Consider the following 15,187-nt stretch of genomic DNA (forward strand, 5'->3'; position numbering starts at 1 on the left):
CGGGGGGGGGGGGATAATATATTTTATATTATTATTGAGCATATGTGCTATTTATTCTTGTTTACTCCTATTGCTTGAAAAGGACCACAATCCGTATGGCCGAAACGTCGGAATCAAACAAATAAACCATCTGCCAGCTTAATGTCGTCTAACAATTCCTTTTACGGTTAACATATATTTTTACCCATTGATAAATGTAGTCTCAAAAAATACGCGAGCGGTTTTAAGATCGGCTTCAAAACTCGGGGTGTTTAGACCTTTTGCGGTTCTTCTTCATCTATTTTTCACCCGTAGATCCTTTGACCAATGCGGAATCGGTTTTACCTCGGCGTAAAGTCGAGCAAAGTCATTTGTCGTAAGTTTCCAATTTTCAACATTAAATAACTTTGTAACTAATCCTTAAATTACAAATTCGTTAAAGTAGTTTACCTGGAATTAAATGAGGAATAAGGTTTTACTGTCTTTTTGCATCTTTGAAACTTAGCTCCTCGAAAAACCCTCCTCATTTTCAATCGCCTGCAACTCGGAAACTATGCCCCCCCCCTCTCTCTCTCTTTGACATTGTCGCAAAGGAAAAATCTATTTCGAATTGAAGTCGGAGAGGTCGTCAAAATCGAACGTCCCGCGTAAGTTGCGATAAATCGCGCTGGACGATGTCGCCACGATTATTTCAATAATTCACATCCACCATTGCTCCCGTTGGCGCAAAAGTTTCAGCAATTAAAGTAGAAATTGTTTCGGGGGGTCCGCGGGTTTCTTCCTTTTTTCCCCTCCCCCCTCCCCCGTTCGCGCCGGCCGCTCGCGGGTGGCGCGTATTATCGCGATTGTGCTCCTGCCGAACAACCAATATCGCTCTACAGCTGCACGCGCGCATATCTATCGCGACCGACAAAGCTCAATGGGCAACGAAGAACCGTCGGAAAAGCTAATACAGCAGCGTGGCGGAGCAGGAGGAGCAGGAGGGGGAGGGAAGGGTGCAGAACGGAATGGAGTGCCGCGCGAGGGGGGGGGGGGGTTTGGTGTCGGGATTGGAGTGAGAGAGGCCGGGCACCGCGAGCAGCCAGACCGAGGGGAAAGCGTTTAATTCATTACGGAGATTAAAAAAGTAAATTGCCTCGTCTCCGCGCGCGAAAGAACAGCGAGATAATCGCGCGGCCGAACGGACACATTCGGCCACGAAAATATTTAATTAAATTCATGACCGCAAGATACGGTTGTTTCGGGCTCGGGGCTCGCCAGAGCGTGCGGCCGAGAAGAGAAAGTAATTATCTGAATCTTTCCGAACGGCCGGCCACGTCTCTTTTTCACGGAAGAAACGGCACTCGGCCGATGGACGGCGATGGATCGCGCTGCTCTCTCTTTCTCTCTCTCTCTTTCTCTTTCTCTGCCTCGGTGTTGCGCGAGAGCGAGGTGGGGAGGAACCGGTAATTGCGTCCAGATCGCAAGAAAACCCGTCTAATTAACACATTGGCCACGGTGCATATCGGCAACGTCAATACCCTTTTTCTTCGTGCCGCGCATGATTGGCCGATACACCCGTAATTCTACCTCGAGCCATGCAATCCGCTTTCAGCCGACGCCAAAGCGGCTGCCGCGTGCAACGAATAAAGAAAACGCTCCCCCGGAGCGGTTTGAAAAATTACGCCCGACTACGTATGACAAATTTTTAATTCGCGAGCGAAATAAAAAGGGACTGCGGGAGTAAGGTACAAGAGTATTACCTCGGCCGCGCGCTCGAACGGTGTTTCGCGCGCGCGCGCAAGATTCAACCGTAAAAACTTGAAATTATTGAAGGTGAAATTTTCTCGAACACGCGGGGGTAAGATCTCCCCCGGCGGATAAGAACAAAGAAGAGAGGCAGAAGGGATAAAGATTTTTGCATAAAGGTATCCGGGAGGGAAAAGTGTATAAAGGCGACGCGCGCCTAATTTATGTGCCGCAATACGACGATCCTCTCCAACTTGTTTCATCCATGATTGCCCCAAATGGGATAGCGTATAAATATCCTCCTCCGTATAAGAGTGGATTTCTGACCTATAAGCGTGGCGCAATAATAGCAGCGGAGCGGAACTAAAAACGGCCGGACCGTCGCATCGTCTGGCCCACCGACAAGAAGTCGCCTCGATTTATGGGGCCCGTGCATTAGACTTGAAAGGCGCGGTTTTTAGTCCGCCAGCGGACTAGAAAGAGAAGGAGAGAGAGAGAAAGAGAGAGAGAGAGACCCGAAAGAAATTGCGGTTACGACTTGCGGTTATGATTTATTAACACTTTAACGGCCGAGCACGGTGTTGACAACGCTCCAAATACATTCTCGCGCATGTTTCCAGAGCTGACCGGGCGCGAAACATCTTGTTTAATTCGTTACAATTTCGATAACTTGGAGAATGGATTGAAAAACTGCTCTTTATTTTAATTATTAATACTACTCGGAGAGAATTTTCTGTTAAACTTTAGCCTGAAAATCATGTGATTGTGGGTCAACATTTGAAGAACTTTAAAAGAGTCTTTTGAAATTTTACCATACATTTTACTAGTAAAACAAGTGTAACTACTAGTAAAATGTATGGTAAAATTTTAAAAACCTCACAAAATGTTTTAAAATGACACGTCGTTCCACGATTACATGATTTTCAGGATAAATTTTAAGAGAATATTCTCTTCGTGTACCTTATTCATGCGAAAGTGGAACTTAATCATGTGATCGTGGGACAACATGGACAGCATTTTGAAGAACTTTAAGAGTTTTTTGAAATTTTACCATACATGTTACTAATAAAGTGTCAAAAAACTCTCTTAAAATTCTTCAAAATGCCATGTCCCACGATTGTAAGAGAAAATTCTCTCCGTATAGAATCTTACCAACTCGAGATTATCCGAAAAATTGTATTTCTGAAGTGGCTGCTGTGTGCAAAATTATTTTAAACGCCGCAGAAAGTGAAGGTACCGCGGCATTCGTCCGTTATAATTCTTCGAGGAGCGTAAAGATTTCTCCCCGCTTCTTCAGCCACGTTGATTAAACGCGACATCTAAATGCGATCGATGTCGCCTTTAAAGTTGCATGGCGGTTGAAGTTATTAAACGCAAAAACTGGCTCGCGGATCCCCATCTTTTAACGTATCGGATCATGGCAGTGCGCGGCGACGAGTCGTTTCGTTTTCGATACGACACGCGCGCTGACTCGCCAGACAATACGTTATTACGACCCAGCTTTATAACCTACCTCTTATATCCGTCCCCTCGCACAACGCAATCTCATTATCGGGGATGCACTCTCCGTATTAATACCGAGAACGAATTAACTTTCGGAACGTGACGGCACCAAATATCATTAACTTTATATCACCTCGCGCGAGCGAAATAATACAGGACTTCCGCCCGAGGTAACTATGACGCATTTCTGCCAGGCGAGACGTTGCTAATCAACTGATGAGTTTAAAGTCGATTATTGAATGCCGACTGACGTCGACCGTCGTCATTGAAAGTTGGAGACAATCGCGCTTAGGTTTTTTCTATCTTTTCCTTTTTAACGGGGTACGTCCAGCTTAAGCGAATAACCGCCGTGCGTGTAATAATTTTTCGAAATGTTTTCCGCTTAAATCATTGCGAGGCAAAACAGGATACAAAAACAGGCATTCGCTTCTACGTTCATTTCCCATAGGACGCGAAAATTAAGCGCATTTTTATGGAATACCACGTTACTGGATTTTCGATATTCTAGTGTTTCGTAAATTTTTCCGTACATGGAATCCGGCTATTACGACCGAGTGTAGCGAATAAGGGGGCGCGACTGGGTCGGAGGGGGCGGGGGAGGGGGTCGGGAAAACGGCGCGGCGGTTCGCTCGATTTCGAATAAAGTTAATTGGAAAACATTGTACTACGGGACGGGACGGGACACGGAATTGTGACGAAGGAGCGGTGGTGGGACGTCGCGGACGGGGGGGCGGGCGGGGGCGAAGGGGGTCGGCGGATCGGCGAGAGGGAGAGGTGAGAGGTTGGTGAGTTAGCGAAAATTAATATTCCATATCGGGCCATCGCATCCGACAACGTCGACGATCGACCTGGACTCGCGCGACAAAAAGCGAGCTTTTCCAACGAGACGACGACGGTGAAAAACCGATGACGACTTGCCTAATGTTATATTCGCCCGCGCGTATGTACGCGGCGCGGCCGTGAGCGTAGCGCCCCGACTAATTATCGCGGTCGCATTAATTGTTACGTAAATTAATAAAGTTATTAACGTCGGTCGCACGCGCGCGCGCGCGCGCCAATCTCATGAAGATCGCGTTTACGAGGCGTAACGACTCGTCGCGCGAATTCCTAATTACCGAGTTATCCCGGAATACTCGCGGCCCAATAATTACGTTCAACACTCGATAATCGCCAATCGATCGCATCTTCGTAAATATTTCAGGAGACTTAACCGATTACGGCGCTCGCCGGGTAAATATAATACATTTTTGTAGCGCACCGTAGCAGCGGGAGAAAATTGAAAAACGACGATGACGAGGGGGGGAAAAATCGCATCTATTTTTCTTTCCTAATAATATCATTAATACGGAACTCGGAAAATGATGCAGCTTTATCGTATAACATCGAGCACGCTGAATAAACCAAGGGGGTAAACTGCTTAGGGCATTGTGGTGTACAGATTTGCGGCATTACTGGACATTACTAGGCATTTTTGGGCATTAGTTTGGGCATTAGGCCTTGTTGGGGCATCATAAAGATAAAACAAGATAATAAGATAAAGTAATGCCCACTGGGCATTAGTGGGCATTGGTTGTACAAGATTTTGGTCAGCGGTTTCCCCCTCGGGGTAACCACTTGATGTAATCGTGGGACAGTGACTCCGAAATTATGATGAAATCCTTACGAAATCCCCGTGTAATCGTTTTGTCTTCATTTTCAAGCTTCTTCACTCGTTGGACAGTAAACATTAAATTTGAACATTTTCTCAGCTTGTTTCATTTTCCAAAAAAAATTTACTTCTTTTAGTGAATATCCAAATATATATTATAGTTCACACCTATAAGCGCGTATTCTATTCACAAGACTGAAGTAGTTGCTGTTGGAACAACAGCGAGTTGAAACGTTGATACACCTTTGCGCGCAAATTTGGAACAACAAACAGTAAATACAAATACAAAATTACTTTTCGTTAAGACCACGGTTAGACTAGTGGGAACAGTGGAAAGTGAGGAAACACATGACCGAATACTACAATCTTAACTGAAATTACCTCTACAAGCAAATACTTCTTAGTAAAATAAGAAAAGTATATTTTGAGGAAATCTAGCAGCTCTTTCAGGTTTAACAACGTTACATATTTTTAAACGGTCATATAAGAAACTTATTTGCGACTAAACATTTTAGCTAGTGGTTATCCCCTTGGACTAAACTGACACTCCTAATCGTATCGCCCGAAAAATCGACGAGTCGACGAACGTCGCCACCCCCAAACGCGGGGGAATTTTTTTGGCGGAGAAATTTTCAGCGGAATCCGAATTTAAGTCTCCTTTGCGGGGAATACTTCCATATCGACGATCAGTTATGTGCTTCCAATAAAGATTGTGCAGTTAGCCGGTGATGCCGAGTAATCGATATCTACAAAGCAGAGCTGCGGACACTATTTACAGTCGTGTCAAACGAAAAAGAGATATCCGCTGGCGCGGTAAATTGTTTTGCGACTAATTTAAGTTCAATCGGACGGCGTAGTAACTTCGCGTGTAACACGTCACTAAAAAAAAAGAGCTAGAGAGAGAGAGAGGGGGGGAGAGGGAGACGAAGCGCTAATAGACAATCGAACTGTCCGGATTGGGGCCATCCTGGGAACATTTTTATTAGCGATGCCTTCGATCCCGTGACGTCGAGCCGCGGCGCAGCTCTCCGCGGGATATCAAATTTCGTAACAACCCGGCCAGAGCGGTAGTCGAGTTATTTCAGGTGGGCGAAAAACGCTCAAAAACACACACGTGTCATCATGTAGTGTTATTTTTGCCCGATCGTAACCGTAATTGGATTTGCCGCGCAAATTGGTAGCGGACCGAATCTCTCAAATTCCAGGAAAATCGCGAACCAACGGCGACCGAGATGTTTCATTCATGGAGAAAGCTCGGCGACGAGTCGCTCGGATCTCGATTTAAATCGTAATCCGCGCGCGTTCCGAAAACAGATCTCTCTCCCTCCCTCCCTCCCTCTCTCTCTCTCTCTCTCTTTCGTTTTTCAAATTCGTTCATTACCGTAATTTTCGTTATCATAATTATACAACCAATGTAGAAAAATTGTTAAACGACGCCAGCTGGCAAATTCTAATTAAAGAAATTTCTTGCGAAAAATATTACCTCAGCCACACAGTTGGAAAATTTGTGTTAAATTTAACAGATATCACATGTCTCAAACGGTCCACACAAATTTTTGTGTTAATTTAACATAATATGGATATGTTAAATGATCACACTAATACTCTGTTAATATTTTAACACAAAATAAATGCAAATCTCAAAATAATTTTAAATAAATTTTCTGTAAAATTAACATATTTTTTATGACAAAATAAATTTTTTAAAATGCAATTCTTACATTTTACAGATGTAATAAGTGAAATGACGGTTCGAAATCACTCTCACTTATGTTATATAGAATAAAATCGACATTTTATTCTGTAAATTTTAACGGATAAATCTTGTTACTAATAATATGGAACATATGTATTGTGTAAGATTTAAAAATAAGTACACATTGTGCTGTTTTAACATTTCTTTTCACTTATTTTAATAATTTTACATTTGAGATTAATTAACACAAGAGCAATATGTTAAATTAACACGTGAATGTGTTAAACATTTAACACAAAAATTTTAACCGGCATTTTTTTAACAAGAAAACACAAATTTTCCAACTGTGCAGGGTTTGAACCTGGACCTCCCTACACTCTAGGCGGGCGTCACACCAATTCAACCACTGAGGCATAATTACGTACACAGTAAAAAATAAAATGTTAATGTTAACATTTTTTACACGTCCCAAAAAGGCCACTCTAAATTTTAAGTTAAAATAACATTTATCGCGTGTGTTACCTTTTAACAAATTATAAATGTTAATTAATCAACACTGTACTTTACATTTATGTTCATGTTCTTACAATCTTAAATATAATACATAAAAGCGTTACGAAAATAATCACATATACGTTTTATGTTAATTTTACATCGAAGTAAGAATCAAATCTTGGTAACACAAGAAAATTTTTACATTTGAACACACGACTTTTTACTGTGTAAGTACACACACATATACTTAGATAATTACAAGAAAATTACACGGCGGGTAATAAAGATCACCGGGGACTAGGAAGGGGTGGGAGGGAATACGAGCTGGTATCGGTCCATCGCCGTATCTCGGCGCGCTTTCGATCGACGCCTATGGGAAAGGGAAGCCGGCAAGTCAGCCGAAAGAAACGGTACTCCGAGGATCACCGCGGATGAACGTTCCATCCCATAAGCTTGTCCTCCATCGGAACGTATAGTGTCTCGTGGCTTGGTGGCACGGACTGCGCACCGCCGCCGCTGCATCGTATGTCGCGCCTCTCTACCCCTGCCCTCCCCCGCTCCCCCCCCCCCGGCGCCCACGGTATCCTCCCGGATACGTGCAGCCCGAAGATGCGCCGCGGGATCACCGACTGACAGCTCCCTAATGGAACCCGTAAATACCGCACGGGGGCACGTTATGTTTTCCAAATGAAATCCCGAAAATTTACTTGGAAAACTCGACGGCGCCGCCGACGCCCGTGGTCGTCGTTTGTCTCCGAGGCGGCGCATTTCGTTCCGCTGATAATAACATTAAATCGTACGATTGTTATTGGCCGTTTCGGTTATGTCGAAACGCGAATCGAGAGCGCTTGGCTGTGACGTCGCGATCGTTACGCGATTGACGGGCATGATAATCCGGTCTAAAGCAACGAAAAATCGTCTATAAACGGGGGACAGATAATTAGGCGAGCTCCGTATTGATTGATTCAATTTCCAACTCGATGGAACGTCCACTTTAATTACACGAACGGACAATACGTCGGCGATTAATATTCATATTGCGATATTGTAATATCGCGATACGTAATACCGTAATACGCTAATATCCCGGATGTAATAATAGTCCGCTTAGCGTTATTTATGCGCGATTAATTACCGCGGTGTAAACGTGAAAAAGGAGCCTCGTCACGCGTTATCGAAGATTCGATAGGACTCGCGAATGACGAAGATGTATGACGACGACATTATGTAAATCAACGTGAAATATTTCGCGTCGAGCGAGCGCGCGAGAGTGACAGAGCGAGAGCGAGAGCGAGAGCGAGAGCGAGAGAGAGAGTAAAAAAGAGATAAAAAAGAATAAAAATCAAAATTGTATCTATTGTATTTGTTACATGGCTATCTTTATGTCGCAAAACAGAGAGGGAGGGAGAGAGAGAGAGAGGGGGCGATGAGACGCCTTTCGCAACACACGCACACGGGCATATTTAGTTACGTTATTAAAGCACACGTATACTCGACGATTACCGGCAACGAGATGCGGGCGCGTATATACGTAATCGATATCGGAGCCAGATAAAAATGATATTACGGTCGCCGCGATTATGATACCCGCATCGCGCAGATCGAATCGGTCGCGGCGGCCGCGCTCTCGTCCGCCGCCGCCGCTCCGGCTCCGGACTCCGAGCCCCAGATATAGGATGCAGATTGCAAATACGATTAAGCGTTATTGCGTTTTCTACTTTTCTCGGAATTACATTCTTTCAAATTTTATTACCCGCCGATATCGATTGGCCATGGCACACCGCCGTCTCTTGGCATGCGCACACGCGCGCTCGCGAGTTAACGCGCGTACGTACGAGCCGGCCGGCCCGAATGAACGACGTTACAATCGCCGCGCGCCAAAGCGTATCATGTTAATTTGCAAAAATCGACGCTTTGTGATAAAGAGAGAGAGATAGAGATAGAGAGAGCTCGAGAAATCAAACGGCCGAGAAGCCGGGTTAAAATGGTTTTAATCGCCCGCCAAACGAATTTCCGAACGAACCTGCGACTGAAAAGTCATACCCGTCGCGAGGATCGGTCTTTCCTCTTTCCCCCCTTTTTTTTACTTTATCCTTTTACGTGAGCGCGAGCGCAATTAATTTTTCGTTAAAAAAAAGAGATTTTCGAATCGAGTTTCTCTCTCGTCCATCCCCTCCGTTGTTTCGCGATACCAATGGTACAGGCGATAGGAGCGCTTGTAGATTCGCGCCCGTTCGTGCCAGGGCAAAGTGGCTATTTTCCGGCCAGTGCTCACCGATTAAGAATCCGATCCCGGCCAAGGAGCAAGGGATAATCCAAACGCGAGAATCACGAATGAGCTTTCTCCCCGAGTCTAAGCGTTAGGCGGTACAGGGAAGAAAAAATAAGATAAAAATAAACCAACGGGAGGCGGCCCTTGACGCCTCGCGCGTTCGGATTTCATTTCCGATCGCCACTCGCGTGCGACGCATAAATCATTACGGAGTTAACGAGACGGCTCTATCGCGCTCTCTTACGCAATTTCCGTAAAATCCACCTCCGAGATCCCGTCCTCCTCGCCGGCCGGGTCAGCGTCGGGGCAAAATCGAATTATTTTTCGAAAAATAAAACGCGGGGGGGGGGGCGAAGGGAAAGAAGTTGAGGGACGGCGAAACGGGTGAACTGGCGAACGGCCGACGGCGGCGGGGGCGGGCAGGGGCGGAGGGGGCTGGAAGGGGAATGGCGGCCGTGAAGTAAATAGGAGTCGTGGTCGTTCTGCCGTAAAATTGTATGTGAAATTGTGCGATGTGTCTTGCGAATTGAATCGCCGGAAACGACATTGATTTTATTGCTTGTTTCCAGCGCTGTATACTTCATCCTACCCTCTTCTCCGTCTTCCGACCGCCGATCCCCGTCCCCCTTCCCCCCCCCCGCCCCTCGTCTCGCTCGGAACCGCGACACGTTTCCCCGTTGCCATCTCGGCGGCCCTTACTTCGTTGCCTCCGCGCGAAAGATACCGATATATCGTTCGACGTAAATCGCCTCGGTATCTATAAAACGCGATTTTATACGAGGACGAAATCGCGGAATTATTTGGTCCAGATCCCAGATCCGCGAGACCAAATGCAATCTTCTCGGCGAAGATGTCGTTAAAAGGGAGAAGAAAAAAAAATAAGAACGGGAGGCGAGCGCATCGCGCGAAAAAGATCACCGAGCCGAGCGACGGAGAACGCGCGCGCGCTGCGGACGCCGTGTAATTTTTCCAATTGCGAAAAACTGCTACTCGCTCGCGGGTAGCGAGCGCGCGCCGGGCCATAATTTTCCTTCAATGATTTACCACGGGCTAATTGCAGAATGCAGCGAGCGGTAATATCGCTTTGCAGGGTTACGTCCGGGGGAGGGTAGCTATACTTTAGTTTGCAATTTAAACTTTACTTCCTCCGGAATTGATTAGCTTTTAGTAATTAAGCAAGCAACGCCTTGGACCCCCGCCCCCTCACGCCCGTCCTCCCCCTCTCGTCCCCCCGCGCCGCGCCCGCCCCACCGCTCCGTCTTCTCGCTCCTCGTCTCTTCCGCCTCCGCCACCTCCGTCTCGTTCCCTTCGCCCTTCCCGCAGCTATTTCCCTTTTCTCGTTCGAGTTCGGTCATACTATTCCATTTCGGCGAGCGCGCCTGCGCCGATTCGCACGCGCGTGCACGTAACACACACATACACGCGCTCGCGCACGCACACGCACCCGTTGATTCTTCCGTCCTGTACAGCCCCTCTCCTCCCCGCGCCCCGCGCGAGCCGCCCTCTCGACGTACCCTCTCTTCCTAAGTGCCTTGTTTCGCCACTGATTCCTCATCCGGTCGGCCGTGCGCCCGTTTTCGATCTTATTGAGAGCCATCGAGAATCACCTCGCGATTGATCCTACGCCCCGTTTATTTCCACTTGTCTCGCTCGTGTAACATTTAATCGCGGGGCTTGTTGTCAATCGCATCCTTGTCAATATCATCGATATTTAAATCTTAAAATCTGCACGTCGCGATTCGACACCTTCAAACCCACGGTTTCTCCTAGAAAACGACTCGTCGCAGCTCCCGCGGGCTCCAGCTCGTGAAAATGTGGTTGGTTTACGGAAAGGATAATAAAAATGAATCTCGGCTGAAAAGCGAGGGACGACTGGCGTTAAGTGCGCCAGCGCGCGCGGCGCCGGCTGAGAGCCACTGGCGACGCGATTTGAATTTCAATTTGTCGCCAAAAATTTCACGAGTACGCGGTAGACTTTTATCAGGATGTAGAGGAGCGTTTCGATATAATTTTCATGACGGACAGCGCGGGAAGCCCCGCGCGCGCCGCGCTATCGATCGAACGTCGAAAATGTAATTCGATGCGGCGACGCGTCTTGCCGCGCGCGCGGATTAAGCTTATTCTACAATGGACGCGGAACGCAAGACGCTAAGCCGCGGGGAATCGACCAATCGCGGTCAAGCGCGATAGGAATCATCGACCGTCATTGGCCGATTTCTCGCGTCGCGGCTCGGGCCCAGTTTCGCCGAACTTCGCTCACTCTTTGATCTCGGTTTAATTCGCGTTTGTCTCTTTCTGAAGTAACAGTCGGAAAGAGACAAGGAACGAATTAAACTATGCTCGAAGTTAAGCGACGTTGACGAAACCCAGGCGTCTTGCGTTATAGAATAAAGCCAACAGCACACGATACTATTTTTCCTACCGGACTGCTTACGAGAGCCAATCGGGATGCGCAGTTTTCGATCAGGTGACTCAAAGCTGAATCCTGATTGGCTCTCGTAAGCAATCCAGTAGGAAAAATAGCGAGGTGGAAACCGCTGACCAAAATCTTGTACAAGCCCAGTGGGCATTACTTTGTCTTATTATCTTATTTTATCTTATTTATCTTGTTTCAGTTTATTTTATCCTAATTTATTTTATTTTATTTGTATAATGCCCTAGCAAGGCCTAATGCCCAAACTAATGCCCAAAAAATGTCAAGTAATGCCGCAAATCTGTACACCACAATGCTCGTTTTCAACGTAAGGTCGTAAAGGACGCGAAGGCTGTGACAAATTAGGATAAACGAGGGGAAAACCGCTGACCAAAATCTTGTATACTAATGCCCAGTGGGCATTACTTTATCGTATTATCTTATTGTACTTATTTATCTTGTTTTATCTTATTTTATCTTATTATATCTTTATAATGCCCCAGCAAGGCCTAATGCCCAAAAAATGCCTAGTAATGCCCAGTAATGCCGCAAATCTGTACACCACAATGCCCTCAGCGGTTTCCCCCTCGAAAAATAGTATCGTGTGCCGTGGGCCTAAGCTTAAAGCCGCGACGCGAGAAATCGGCCGATCACGGCGAAATAATATGCGAAGAACGATCGATCGTCATCGGCCGATTTCTTGCGTCTCGCGTCCATTGTCGAACAAGCTTGAGCGAGCCGCGCGGCGAGTCACGCTCCGTCGGCGACGGTGATCGCCCTGCGGCACCCTTTCGGAGTCTCGAGGATAACCGGGGAACGGCTGAATGTTTATTGAAAACGCGCGAAACGGGAATTGGATTACGCCGTTTTTAAATTGGATCTCGCGCGCGGCCGTCGCGCTCTCGAATCGCGCCGAGCGGCCGCGCGAGCGCAGGCGGCAATCAAACACCTCTCGTCGTCCCGGCGAATCCGCTCCGCAATCGTCCTTCGCGTCCGGGATTCATTGCGATCTCGCGACGATCGTTTATCTCTCATTGTACTCGCCGCTATCGCTATGCCTTCCGCAAATGTACGTCGTGTTACTCTTTCGCTCGTCGCCCGACGCGGAGCTACAGACCCGCTTCCCTGCGCGTCGCGAGATACGAGTTTTCAATTTGCTCACCAATGGGAGGGCGAAAGGGCCGCCGGCCGATGATCCGCGCGGAGGAATCCTCGCAACGGGTAGTCGTCCACTTGGAGCGATGCGACGTCCGTGGCACTCATGGGGCACGGGCCCGACGTCTTCCTCGTTGTCTTCGTCGTTGTCAGACGAGAGATGAAAGGGAGGGAGAGAGACAGAGACGGCGAGTGGTGTTTCACACAAGAACCAAGATTCCCCCGATATCCGGAATCTCTCACAACTCGGCGGGCTCCGATGTGTCACGAGCGATCGATCCGTCGCACGCGTGCGACGCCGAGACGACTCTCGGTGCCGTCGGTCCGCGCGCGCCAACACTTCTTCACAGGGATGCCGGGTCGCGCGCTCGGCGCGAGCGTCGATCGCCGGTCGCGCGGGCTCGCTCGCTCGCTCGAGTCTCCCCACGAGTGTCGTTCACCGTCGCGCCGAGAGTCGTGCACTGAGAAGCGTACCCCCCGCCGCGGGCCGTAGGCGCCGTAAGCGTAGAGCCGCGCGCGCAACCGCGCGCTGGCCGATCGGCGGCGGCTCGCGCTCGCTCGCTTCCGTTCCCTTCCTTCGCTCGTTTCGTTCGTTTCGTTCGTTGCTCCGTCCGCACGTCCGCACGCGACGGCACTCAGACGCGAAGTGACGAGGCGGCGCGCACCGCGCGACGCGAGACTCGCCGGGAGCGCCCGAAGCCCCGAAGCGCGAGGCGGCGCGATCGCGCGCGCGCGCGCGAGCCTCCTCTCGTGTTTACCTATCTCTCTCTCTCTTTCTCTCTCGCTTGCACGCCCGTTCTCGCTCGCGCCCACGTGCCTCATCCACACGCAGGATACAAGGGAGAAGTGCGCGGCTGCTGCGCCGCGCCACCTTCCCCCTTGCGTCAGAGCGGAGATCGCGTCAAGCGGTTGCGGGCCCGACCGCGCGTAACGAAATCCGATCGCACCGTTTCCCGGGCCCATTCACCGATCGCTGATCTTTATCGCGGACTGAAGTCTACGCTGAGAAAAATGTCCGATTAAATGTAATCGGATAATCCAATTACGTAATAACAAACGGATAGATCGAATTCAATTGTGGCGAGCGTGGCGCGGAGAAATGTGCGCTGCTTAGTAAGCAAGTGAATGAAATAGATCCGAGTTCGAATCCACCCACGAATCCATACCACTGGTTTTTTTCGGGCGCCACCATATAGCGCATCTGGGCGCTATAGTTGGCAGCCCAATTCCCGAAGGGCAAACCGCTGAGGACATTGTGTACAGATTTTTGCGGCATTACTGGGCATTTTTGGGCAATAGGCCTTGCTGGGCCATTATAAAGATAAAATAAGATAATAAGATAAAGTAATGCCCACTGGGCATCAGTCGACGATATTTGTGACGATCGTGGCGTAGAGGGTTGCGCGCTGTTCACGTGATCCGAAGATCCCCAGTTCGAGCCGTTCGGAATCGGCGTTAAACCGTAGGTCCCATATGTCTGACGCACAGATATATGCAAGAGGGGTTACGAAACAAAGGCAGAATTTCCTGAAAAACCCTATGCTCCAACTAAGGAGTGACAGGAGTATATATATCGAATATAAATTGTATGATCGGTTTTTCAACCAAATTATCCATCAGATAAATTTCATTGGATGTGTCTACAATTTAAACGGAAAATGTAATCGGAAAAGTTAACCATCGGAAACACTTAATTGGTCTATCCGATGGAAATTTTTCTCAGTGTAGGAGTCAATTCTAAATCTTACAATATAGTGAAAATGCTAAAAGTGAATGGCTTTGTCTCTTTTCAAGGGGACGGTTAGAAAGAGACAAAACTAAAAAATGCTAAAGGTGATTAGCTTTGTCTCTTTCTAATCGCCCCCTTGAAGAAGAGACAAAGCCGCCCACTTTTAGCATTTTCACTATATTGTAAGATACAGAATTGACCCTCTAATCTACAATGTGTGTCTAAAAACATTCTATTTTGTAGCTGATAAATACGTGCAAAAAATTTGTGCAAATTGACAAATTGTACATTATACATCGAACAATCGTACGTTGTCGACAAAGTTTTCAAGCGTTTTAACTTGCTTATACAGGGTGTCTGATGCAAAAGTAGCCACTCTGCAAATAGCGGTAGATTGGGTTAAACTAAGGAGAAATATCATGTACCGAGGTACAAAGTAACAATAGTTACCGACAAAGAAATTTATACGTTTGAGCGAATGAGGATGCAGGAGACGGTAGGCCGGACTCGGGAGGCATTTAAGAAATTGATCGATGGGCGGGAGGTGGAGCGACGCGCGAGATACTATG

General features: G+C 47.7%; 1 protein-coding gene across 3 annotated transcripts in view; it reads right to left on the minus strand.

The window, feature by feature from the left end:
• The window catches only part of LOC105562149 (LIM domain only protein 3-like), a 95,814-nt gene that overhangs the window by 54,007 nt on the left and 26,620 nt on the right, over window positions 1-15,187 (minus strand). The window contains exon 1 of one of the 3 annotated variants that reach the window (XM_012012725.1): window positions 12,897-13,491. The exons of the other annotated variants lie outside the window; for them this stretch is intronic. The gene's annotated coding sequence lies outside the window, so the exon portion shown is untranslated. Of the gene's footprint in view, window positions 1-12,896; window positions 13,492-15,187 lie in introns of those variants that run through there. 3 annotated transcript variants of the gene reach the window in all.

The sequence above is a fragment of the Vollenhovia emeryi genome, unplaced genomic scaffold (genome assembly GCF_000949405.1).
Source record: "Vollenhovia emeryi isolate VEMERY1.0 unplaced genomic scaffold, V.emery_V1.0 DF939194.1, whole genome shotgun sequence".
Classification (NCBI taxonomy): Eukaryota; Metazoa; Arthropoda; class Insecta; order Hymenoptera; family Formicidae; genus Vollenhovia; species Vollenhovia emeryi.